This window comes from Conger conger, chromosome 17 (assembly GCF_963514075.1).
Source record: "Conger conger chromosome 17, fConCon1.1, whole genome shotgun sequence".
Taxonomy (NCBI): Eukaryota; Metazoa; Chordata; class Actinopteri; order Anguilliformes; family Congridae; genus Conger; species Conger conger.
Window position 1 is genome coordinate 12,685,872 of NC_083776.1, and position 12,614 is coordinate 12,698,485.

Genomic DNA, 12,614 nt, shown 5'->3' on the forward strand with positions numbered 1-12,614 from the left:
CAAACCGAGGGTATGCTCACTTTCCCACTCCTCCACTGCCAGACTGGATCTCCTTGGGCATGAAATGTCTACGCTCAGCATGGAGGATGTCAAATGTTCCTCCTGCTACCCAACACTTCCTTTCCTGTTTCTGTGAGTCTAAGCATTTATATTGGCACAGGAAAAATAAAACATTAAATGCCCTCTCTGCCCCTTTGAGGCTGTGCTCGAGAACAGACTACAGGGACGGCTTTCCTTTTCTTGCCTTGAAACTGAATTTGTCGCATTCCTAAGCCACTGTGTAACTAGATTTTAATGGCATAAAGTTGTTTTTAAGTTGTTCAATGACTAGAACATTGTCTGTTAGCTTTACAGCTAGCCACCACTAACCCAGGTTAGCGGCCTCTTGCACTTGGTTGGCCAGGGGAGGCATTGTTGGAGGACTTGGAGGTCAGTTATGCATCACTCAGCAGTTCTCTCTGACCACTCCGGGGTTGGCATGGTCAGGATTCAATTCCAGGGCACGGGCCACTTCACTGCACCATGCTCATGCAGCCAATGTCAAAGGGGATTATGGCTCAAGACTCTCCCTGCTTAAGTAAGGACAAAATAATAAACGAATGGTGACACGCAGGAAGCCACTGCTAGAAAACTGAATGTTGAACCTGGTGGACCTCTGGCCTAGAACCAAACCATGGTCCTTGCATTGCAATGCCTATTACACTAAAAGTTTCCATGTGTAGCATTACTTCCCTGTGATCTGTGAGAAAGTAGGCATGGTGAATCCATCGCAGACTATCACAACTCACAATACAGAATGTGATATTGTAAAAGCAGTGTTATTCAGATGTGAATATGATTTTTTGGCCAATTGAAATCAGTTTCCAAAGATTTGCCCATGAAGCTACGGTATTAGTGAACTGCTGTACCTTGCCATACACAAATGACAGGCCTACTATTTTACTTTTTTTTTTAAATATAGACAGCAAAGTTTAATTTTATAGAGGCCCATACTCACCCTGGATGTGATCCTTTGCCTGAATACATTAAAGATAAACTGAAATTAAAGGGGGCAGCAGCAATTAATTTTCCCCATGCCAGGCTTGCGAGATACTTTGTGATGATGTCATTACCACAAGCATGCCGCTTGTTGTGATGATGAGATGCGAAAGGAGGAAATTCCAGGTACAGAAATTCCGCACTGCTTTGAAAATATGCCTGGAATGCTCATCCTGGTCCATGTTGACTTAGGACAAACATCTCAGATGAGTCAGTTTTGTGTTTTGTGGAGGGGAGAAGACATGCAACGGAGAGCAAGCTTCACGTGTGCATGTGGCAGGTGGTATTGGTACTGAGAATTTGTTAATATGTTACAGTTATTTATGTACTCACACCTCCATGTGCGGTAGGCACCTGGGGAACAGTGTCAAGTCATTGGACTCATATTTAAGAAAACAGAGTAGTGCCCCCCAGTCTGGAAACAGGTCACATAACAAAGGTGCAGGAGCATTGTACAACTGGCAACATGGCTGGAGAAATGGGGAGAAAACACCCACCACCACTTTTTCCTTTTTTATGTTTATGTCCCACCTCAAACATGTGTACTTTTTTCTCCATAGCAACGGTATATTATGAGTTACCACTGTGTTGACTGAAATGTTATGCACATGTGGGATGCCCCATTATGCGCTTCTGTTAGTTTGGACTAGATCTGGGTCAACTATGTAATTGGTTTGCAATCAAATTCTTTCCTACGTTTGACTGAGCTTGCCTGGTGTGTTAGAACCAATGAAATTCTTGAGTACAAACCCCGCCCCGAATTCTGGACGGATCAATTGACATCAAAAAATGTACATAACAAAATATCAGTTAGCTCATTATTCTTTTATTTTAAGAAAGGTTGGAAACAAATGAACACAAACTGAAATTAATCATATTCAATATTCAAAATACTTTGCAATCACCAGATGTTGGATATCTTCCCTGTTGATGTTCTGCCAAGCCTATAATGCTGCCCTCTTCAGCTCCTACTTGTTTCAGGGGCTATTTGTCTGGTCTTCAGCAAGTGAAATCCATGCTGAATTGGATTGTGGTCAGGTGATTGACTTGGCCAGTCAAGAACATTCCACCTTTTGGCCCGAAAAAAACTCCTTGGTTGCTTTGGCTGTATGTTTTGGATCATTGTCCTGCTGTACGATAAAGCATTGTCCAATCAGGTTTGATGCATTTGCTTGGATCTGAGCAGACAAGATGTTTCTGTATTCTTTGAAATGTATCATGCTGCCATCATCAGTGAACAAAAGTGAGCCAGTTCCAGTGGCAGCCATACATGCCAAGCCATAACACTACCTCCACCATGTTTGACAGACTCTGTCATCTTGAGATGGAGTGTTCTTCATCTGTTGAACAATTACAAAAGGATTTTTCTTCAACATTTGAAGGATTCTTCTGTCATCCAATACACTGGTCTTCCATGATCTACCAGGTCATTTGCCATTGTGGGCTCACCAGTGCTTTATTGCTTCTTAATAATGTACCAAACAGTTTATTTTGGCTATGTCTCAGATTGATTTACTCTGTAACACTTTAAAATAAGGTTCCATGGATTGGCATGAACTAATGTAGTTGTTAATTAACTCCTACTAAGAAGTTTATCTGTACAGCTCTGTTAATGTATTTGTACATAATTAATTCATGTTAACAATTACATGAGTTATTGCCAATTCATATTGGAATGAAAAGGTCAGTTAATGTATTTGTTAATGGTTAACTAGTTCATCCGATGGTTTGATATAGTATAAATATCATGTAACAAATATGTTAGGTAGTTAACAAATTCATTAACTAATGATAATTTTAATTGAAAGTTAATTTCATGCTTACTTAATGCATGATGAACTGTGGTGTAATAAGAGGTGACAGTTGACATTAAACATTTTATACATAGTTGTACATATTCACACATTATGTGTTGCTGAAAGCAAAAAAATATAAGACTTATTTCCCTCAAAAAATACTGCCTGGGCCATTCTAAACATATACTAAAACTGAAATACTATCAATAGACCACAGAATGTGAAGGATCCTTTTAAGAACCATAGATATTGCACTCTACCTATTGTATATCATCCTGCATAGGCTCTGACAGTCATTGGAGAGCTCTGGGGGAACTTCAAGGGTGAGAACATAGATATCCCAGGGGACATATTAACGGGACGGACCACCTTGGATTGGCTGTGCCTCAGGTACTGTCTGTGTACGTTTATTCCTCTCTCTAAAAAAGCCGGGCCAATGAAGGAATGTACTGTTTCCAAGAGCTGCCCTTTCACCTTTGCATACAGTTAACACTTATTTGCTCAACATCAGGTTTCTATTGACCGAAAAATTTACATCTTCAATACCCCTGAGTTTTATTTGTAAGCAGACAAATAAAGCAAAAGGCTATGATGCCATGAACCAAAAACGTCAGTAAAGTGCAGTTGCATTTTGGGGAGTATTTTTTTTTCTCTGCATAAGCAGATCTATGATCCTTTGTGAATGCAAATCATACTGCAACGTTTTGGGGGATGACATTTCAGCCATTTCAATTAGCACATGAATTAGCTTAATCTCTGCACACATTCTGGACAGTTAGATGCTTGCCAATTTATACCGAGTGATGTCTTTGAGGCAACTGTGGACTTTCTTAAGGATAATCAGCTTCACCATGCTGCTATATTCTGCATATGTTTTATACGTCACATATGAACAAAGCTCAGATTTATGTTGTAAAAATAATTTCTTAATGACAACTGTGTACAACTGTTGTACTGTGTACAACCATGATGGCTAGCAACGTACTGTAGCACCATATGTATAACAGGGTGTTTTACGTGGTGCACATTTCAGTATGGAATATTTATAAGCTGTACAAATTCACAAATGTGAGGTAACGGAGATATGCACAAAATGTGAGTTCATAGAAATATGCGTGATGGCGACTGTGTTTTCACAACAGGAAAAGCGGCTGTAAGTGCTTGGAGGGGACACACACTGTATGCTGCCAGAAGAAGACCTCTGAATGACATGTCTGAATGCACCATTTTCTTATTTACTGTACATTGCCAAACATGTTCATGTTTTGGTTGAGAGACCTTTGAAAGAACATGATGAAGGGTACTCACCAGGCTGAGACCAAACCACTTCTCCCCCCAGTTCTTTCTGTGGAGGAGGAACGCTAAGGTCTAAGATCAAGTGGGGTCACTTAAATCATGCTATTTCAATGGGTCGTAGTTCAGCACTTTTGAAAACTTCAGTTGAGTGCTGTGCTTGAAAAGCTTTTGTTTTTTAAAAACATTGCAATCTATAGTAACAGAAATTCCTCTGATCTAAGCACTGTCATTCTGACACATATCTCCTGATATTGATGTACATACCCTTAAATAAAAGCTGACAGCCTTCACTCTAACCTCACTGAGGTACAGAGCCTAAACAACCCAAATTGTGACACTGTATACTTTTCAATGTTCTGGTCTAAAATAAGATAATAACACGCTTTTTAAAATAACAAAAATATCGTTCTTTGAAAGGTTCTTCAGTAGCCTCCCATGTCTGGACTGTATCAATTTAAGGTTTCCTCTGAAAATCAGTTGAAAGTTCACATCAGTATTCTTACACCAGGACTTCAGCCCAGTGAGACTAAAGCTTCTGCTTTAAATCTGCAAGTGCAGCATATGTGAACATGCATTTCCAGTGAGACTATCTGGAATTGAGTTGAGCCTACCATCTGGGAGACCACCACCTCATTTTCCTTACCCAGGCAAATATATGATATCACTGCCCATGGTTTAGCACCCTGGGCTCAAAAGCTGCTGATGGACAAGATAAAATACTGATTCCTGCAACTGTTGACAGGCAGCAGGGAATCACCTAGCAGGGCAGTGCCAGAGGTAGCAATCAGACAGACAGGGCAAACAATTCCACACATTCCTCCCACAGTTTGTGTAAGCTGATACACGCACAGACAGAGGCTCACAAACACGGGCGCACAAACACATGTGCACACGTGCATAGTCACACACACACACACACACACGTGCATAGTCACACACACACACACACGTGCACACCTCCATCAGCTCCATCTGACAATCAAAACAATTGATTTGAGTGAAAATCACCAGGGTCCTAACAGTTAGACCATCTGTTCTGGATGCCATATGCCTTTCAGTATAATGCAATTTCATTTTTTCTCAGGGTCAGAGTGAACATTAGTCACTTTGGTTGTTCTCCACACAACAGTTGTTACTGTAATGTCACACAATGCAAATGTGTGATCTTATTCAAGTAATATTATTATTTCAATTTCAGTCATTACTTTTCAGCATTATTATTTTGACTTAATGTCTACTGTTGAGTGAAAAGATGTTTGGGCCTAGAATTACAACACGCCATTTTTTTCTTTTCATGACAAAGTGTGAGATTTGGTCCGGTGGAGAAGTGGATTGTCACAGCCCCGCCTACTGGTGGAGAGGGCAAACGCACCTGTGGTGCGTTAACTAAGCCCGGGTGCTTAAAGTGTGCTTTTTTCCACAGTGTGGGGCTGGGACTAGGAACATGCTGAGAGAGAGAGACAGTTTTGTGGTGGAGGGTTTCTTTTATTGTGATTATTATCCTTCTGGTCGGCGCACAAGAAAGTGGAAAGCGGTGTCGACCAGTCGGCTAAAAAGTGGCCGGCTCCGGGCGGCAAGCCGTTTCGCTTTCTTTTGCCTGTTATTGTAATTTATTGTGTCGGTTTGTTATTTTTGCCCGGAACCCGTGAGGGTCACACCGTGACTTGGTGTGGGTGCTCTCACTCTCTCCATGCAGCAAACAATGGAGAAAATTCTGGAAGCACCCCATCTCCCTCCAAGGGGAGCTACACGGCGTATGACATAGAGCCTCTAGGGATTAGAGAACCTACGATGACCCCAATGCCAGTACATTTACGTCACAATCAATGCAAAAGGGCCAGCCTGGCTAGCCATGCATGTCATGTTTTTTACCTACCTAAGAAGGTAGATGCTAATGCTTTATTGTGTATTTGGTCAATCTATGTGTCACATTGATAACTTATAGATACTGTAGATATCTTGGCACCGAGTGATGAGATCTAAAAAAAGAAATCTAAACAAGTTTGTAGTCTGCTGGTCTGCCATTCCAGGCATTCTTCAAGAACAAATGTTTGTGGAGTGCTGTTTGATGATGGATGATACTCAAGAGTGGCTGTGGTTTTGATTTAGGTCCATTCCAGGTCCACGTCGAGGTCAATTCCCTTAGCAGAAACAGAAATACACTGGCCTGGCCAACATGTTGCAATCCGGAATCCCAACTAGTAGCTGACTTTAGGATCTGCAGCTTATAGGGGATTTAATTCAATGTACAACCAATATAGGCATTTGTAAACAATGTGGGTGAACTATTTGGCTAATAAATGATACACTCAGTGAGGACTTTATTGGTAGACCTTCGCACCAGCTTGTTAATGCAAATATTTAATCAGGCAAACATGCGGCAGCAACCAAATTCATAAAAGCATACAGACGTGGTCAAGGGGTTCAGCTGTTTTTCAGACCAAATGTCAGAATGGGGTAGAATTGGGATCTAAGTGACTTTGATCATGGAATGACTGTTGGCGCCAGATTGATTGTCTTGAAAATCACTGATCTCCTGGGAGTTTGCAGAGAATGGTGCGAGAAAAAAAAGCATTTAGTGAGCAGCAGTTCTGCAGACAGAAATGCCTTGTTAATGAGAGGTCAGAGGAGAAGGGCCAGACTGGTCAAAGCTGACAGAAAGGTGACAATAACACAAATAACCACGCATTACAACAGCGGTATGCAGAAGAGCATCTCTGAACACACAGCATATCAAACCTCTAAGTGGAGAGGCTACAGCAGCAGAAGAATAGGTCTAATAAATACCTAATAAAGTCTGAAAAAAGGCGGCACGGATGGTGCAGTGGGTAGCACTGCAGGTTAGGTTGATTGGAGAGTCTAAATTGCCCGTAGGTATGAGTGTGTGAGTGAATGGTGTGTGCCCTGCGATGGACTGGCAACCTGTCCAGGGTGTATTCCTGCCTTTCGCCCAATGTATGCTGGGATAGGCTCCAGCCCCCCTGCGACCCTGTTCAGGATAAGCGGTTAGGATAATGAATGAATGAATGAATGAATGAATGAGTATGAAATAAACATGTGAAAAACCAGGGGAGTACCACCCTTCAAGACTGGAGTTTGGGCTGCCTCAATTAAATAAGGGTTGGGAAAGATGAAGCTAAGTCGGCTAACTTTTTGACAGAACCAGAGAACACCACTTTAGAAAATTTACAGCCAGAAGTAACATTTCTTCCAGTATGCCGAAAAACTTTGCATGATTTGTAGGGAAGTGAAAGCCCCTGGATCTAAGTACGGCTGTACTGGTGTTTAACTCATTATTAAACTCTATTCTCTTTTAAAACCACATACAGTGGAATGATTTGCAGCATGGTGGTCTTAACCCATCCCTTACTTGCTTTGCAGCCCGTACCTAGACATTGCTACAGAAAGAAAAGATGGCTCCATCAATCTGCACCATCATATATCACCTAGCCCTGTTTGTTTGTTTCTGGCTTAACGTATTTATAAAACCTGTCTCTCGGTCAGTGACAATTACACCCAGGTTATTTTTCCAAAATAAACCATAGGAAATACATATGCAGGTTCACATACATATACACTTTGTTTGCAATATATTAATGACACAATGGGGCCAGTATGAGGCCAGACGTGTTTGGCCAAGGTTTCGTGTGCATGTCGAACATAGGACTGCTATGAAAATAAAGACCACACAGAAGCGTGTCTTAGTACAGTCACAAAAGATGCAGGAATGAACGGTCTGGATTTTACCCAGTGACATTCTGCAGAAAGTTGTCGTGTTCAAGCACAGGGCTGGGTTTTGCGGCCTTCAAAGACAAAGAAATGGGACTGACGCACTTTTGAACGACCGAAAGGCTGATTTTGGATCAAAATTAGCCTTTTGAGGCTCTTTGTCGAAGTTCTGGGTTCTTACAGTTTCCTATAGTTTGCTCTTGAAAAAAAAATAAAAATGAACCAGTCAGAATGCCCATGAGGTTCTGAGCTTGAGAAATGCTTCAGATACAGCTTGTCAAAATATCCCAAGGGTTGAGCGCTAGCGTGTACACGCTACTACAGCTCCCCACCTTAGCATATTTATTCATGCTAACGTGCAATATTAGAGGCTGAAAGCTCATGACAATCAGTTACACCAGGGATCATGAACTGCAGCCATAGAAAGGAACAGTGTCTACAGGTCCTTTCAAACAGCAGCTAGTTTAGGCCTCGCAAAAAATATCTATGGTGTCTCTGGCCAAGGAATGACCTAAAGTTCCAATTAATTTACTTAATTGCATTTATATAGCGCTTTTCTCATGCTCAAAGTGATGAGTGGGAAACTCACCTCAGCCATCACCAATGTGTAGCACCCACCTGGGTGATGTAATACTGCCAGCCATTTTGCACCAGAATTCTCACACGTCAGCTAAGGTGGAGAGGGAGAGAGCAGTGGCAATGTACAGATGGGTGTCCCCATCACTGAGATTTATTTGACCAGTGAGAAGAATGTCCCACTAAAAAAAACTTATGAAGCAGTCACTACTATAAGCAGTACCATGTAGCTGAATTCGGACCCCATTACAAGTCCCTATATTCAGAATTCAGCATTGAGGCTGAATCAAATCTGTTATTTCCTGTATTTCCCCAAACAATGCTGCCCCCTGCCTCCACACTGTAAACTTTCTCCATGTGTATCAAATCAATGAGGGCTTTGTCTACCTGCTTTATGGAGCGTAATCTCCCTGGCATGTATCTACAGTAGTTCAGGCATAAGGACATTCTTTATCTGAGGTACCTTATTTGTTGATTTTGTTATATGATCCTGTATAAGAAGCTTCATAGGAGTTCCACATTTCAGTGTTCCAAGGAGATGTCTCCAAACTCCCAAACATCTTGTTTCCTATGCTATATGGAGGCTGGCGAAGACCACCGGTCAACATGACCATCAGTTTCTGGGTGGCTTTGTTTAAAGTCCTGCTCAATGAGGCTGTGTTTATTTGTGGAAAGATTGAGCATGGATTCTCCAAACGACCACCGCCATGGGAGAAAATGGTCTTAGGGGCTTACGAGTGGAGTGGAGAGGATGGCTAAGAGACACTGGTTCTTCTGTGGGGTACATGGTAGGCACACATGAAGAGGCAACAATCGTCAAAACACTGACACTGTATCTGGGTGTTCAAAACTTTCAACACAAGAAGAATCATCCGTCATCGTGCCTGTGGTCAGTCACCGGTGAGCTCTCGTCATGAAGTCGGATCGTGTCTTTCTTTCTTTCTTTCCACTTGGCTTGTAAATCTGCTCTCTTCCGCTCACCCGCAAAGATCCAACCCTTCCGTGAAATTCATGGTCCTCCACACTTGAACGCAGTGAGACCTCGAGCACCCCCCAAATATTGGAACACCCCAGAGAAAAATGATGAATCAGCAGAAAAGAGTTTGTTTTTGCAGAGTAAATCTTCTAGAGAAACCATCTGCTCCTTAATAAATCTAATTTAACTTCCCCGTACAGATTTTTACCATCTTAGTTAACAACTAATCTTTACTTACTCAAGCTATGTGGAGACCCAGGACCTAGTATTTATCTTTACTGTAAGCCTTTAGAGAGAAATTACTGTTTGGAATTTGAAACCATTTGTTATATTTTAACATGTGGAACTGCAGGAAGTATCAACTGGCACTGAAGTAAAATGGTTTTTTAGTGCAGTGTACCAAACTAAACTTATGATCAACTCATCTGAGCAGAAACATTCATTGGTATTGTTCATTAACAACAGAAAGTTATAGTGGAAGAAATTGCTATAATTGAATGCAGGTTCATTTTTTTCCCGGTTAAGGGAGAAGAACTTTCAAACTTGAGCTAGGAGGTGAGGCCAGCGTGAAAGTAGAGTCAAGTTGTAAGTTCCTTGCAGGACATTCATATCAATTGGAAATGTCCATTAGGTACACCAAAAGAAATTCAGGCCTCAATACCAGAAAATCAAATACCAGTAAAGTCCCGTGCTACTCTGCACTGTGAATTTATGGAGGATATCGATAAGATACAAGAAGTGTCATGGCCCAGTCCATACTGGCAGACATGTAACAAATTAAAAGAGGTCCAAATATGGCTTCAAATGTCATATTTGGATTAATTCATTCATTATTAGAGTCACAAGTGTAAGCTCCTCCCCCAGTGAGCAAAATCCAGAATCTACTGTAAAGGGGTGGAGATCTAAGTTTGAGAAACATTTTGGCATAAATGGACTTGGTTAAGCCCAATATAGATTTCACTTCAGAATAGCCTGGCTATATTCTAGTTGGGTAGAAAACTTTCACTTTTCAAACAAATGAACTTGAATGCCTAGATGTCTTTTCACAATAAAAATGTTCACTGAGTCTTCATACCAAGGGCCCTTGCTGAATACCTTATTCCCAGTTGGATATTATGACATTGAGAGATGTGATTCACTTGCAATACTAAGGTACATTGATTGTGGTGGAAAATCAACTGTTGTGTTTCACACAAGTGCAAAGTGCACACAAGTTAGGGTATTATCTTGATCTCCTGGTCTGGATATTTTAGTAAAAAATAAATATTATGTGCCATTGATTCTTGGATGAGGGTATCGAGGAGTGGGTGAAGTGGGTGTGGAGGTTCAGGATGAAGGGGTGGGGGGTCGAACAGGGTTTGAAACCCCCACTGTAGGAAACCAGTCTGGCATGCAGACAGTGTGCAAATATTTAGTCTGATGTGCTATATTCTAATGCTGCTCTTCAACATGGATGCCAACACTTAAGTGAGCCTTTCCAAAGCTTGTTTTCCCGTTCCTGTAAGGGTGATGTCATCCCACGAGGAACAGAAAAAGAAATTACAGCAGGGTTCCTTCCTTCAGCTCATCTGTGTAGCAACTGACGATCCTCAAGTGTACAATTCATGGTACATGGCAAATGGGAAAACTGTTCACCCCTAGAGGCAATAATAATAATAATAATAATAATAATAATAATAATAATAATACTAAAGACAATTGATAGCTTTGGTGCCTTTAAATTCTGTGCTGCTTGTGTGGGTAAGAACTGCTCTCCATTCAATATAATAACCCAACTGAGAAACTCTTTGGCTGGTGAGAAACTAAACTGAACATGACTCATTTTCAATTTCCTCAGTGAATTCACCAGCCATTTCCTGAAAATGCAGGTTCCTCAGCCTGGGCAAACAGCTACCTGTAAGCTGCAGTGTCAGCTCCTGAATCAGGGCCAAGCACAATGAGTTTGCCGACTCCTCTCTCCTGTCTCCAGGACTTCAATGCTATTCTGTTCCTTTAAGTCTGTTGCTTTATGTTGTTTTTTAGGAATCTTTTCTAGAGCACTCTGTTTCAGTCGGATCCATAACTTTTAAAGTTTTCAGCCAGACATTTTCAGCCATAGAGAAATTTCCATTTTATGAAATTTGTTAATGGGAAATAGCTTTCTAACCTCAGAATCCTCCCATACGGTAGTTGCATTGACAGCACTGTGCAGTGTCCAATTTGAAGTGATCTTTATAAATGAAAGTTAGTTAGTACTAAAAGGGCCATTTACACTTGTCTTCTTGATTGTTATTTTTGGACATTCTGTATGTCTGATTTATGAATGTGTCACATTCTATAACCTTTGTGATAAATGTATTTATCGGCCAGTTTTTCAAATCTCCGAGCATTCTTTTCTCAATTAATTGCTTTAAGGATTGATACAGCAGCCTTAGGATTCCACCAGTGTTGGATTTGCCCATACCTGTAAACACTCTTCTGAAATACTCCTCTCTTGCTGCCAACCTCATACAGACAGAAAACATCCCATAATGAACACACGGGAGTCCCGAGTTGGTTGTGAGGCTGGATGGAATGCTAAGGGCAACAACTAGGAGAAATGTGATCTGAGCCTAAATGGCAAGAATACAACATGCAATAAATCATGTGAAAAACAGTTGACTGCAGATACAGTATAGGACCAGGTTTACAGAAGCCAAATGTATCTCCTGCATTTGGAATTAAGTATAAATTAGGCCAAATAGGAATCTGAGATTGATATTTTGAGGGGTCAGCTATAGGCCCCTTGGGGGGGGCTATTGTGTTTCATTCTCCCATCTCTCAGTGGGATGTGTGTAATCTAAGCACCTAACATACAGCTCATGCCCCCCTCCTTCAGTAGGGCTTGGCGCCAGCACTGATGTATGGGGCACAGTTTTCACACACCGTATTTCAGACTGGTTTTTACAAGGTTTCATCTGGGAAGGAGGATGTGAACAGGCCAATGCTAAACGCTAAGTCTAGACTCACAGTACACACTCAGTGATCACCTTATTAGGTAGACCTGCAACTAAATGCATAAAAGCATGCTGACATGGTCAGGAGGTTCAGCTGTTTTTCAGAGCAAATGTCAGAATGGGGAAGAAATTGGATCTAAGTGACTTTGACCGTGGAATGATTGTTGGTGCCAGACATGGTGATTTGAGTATCTCAGAAACTACTGATCTCCTGGGCTTTTCATGCGC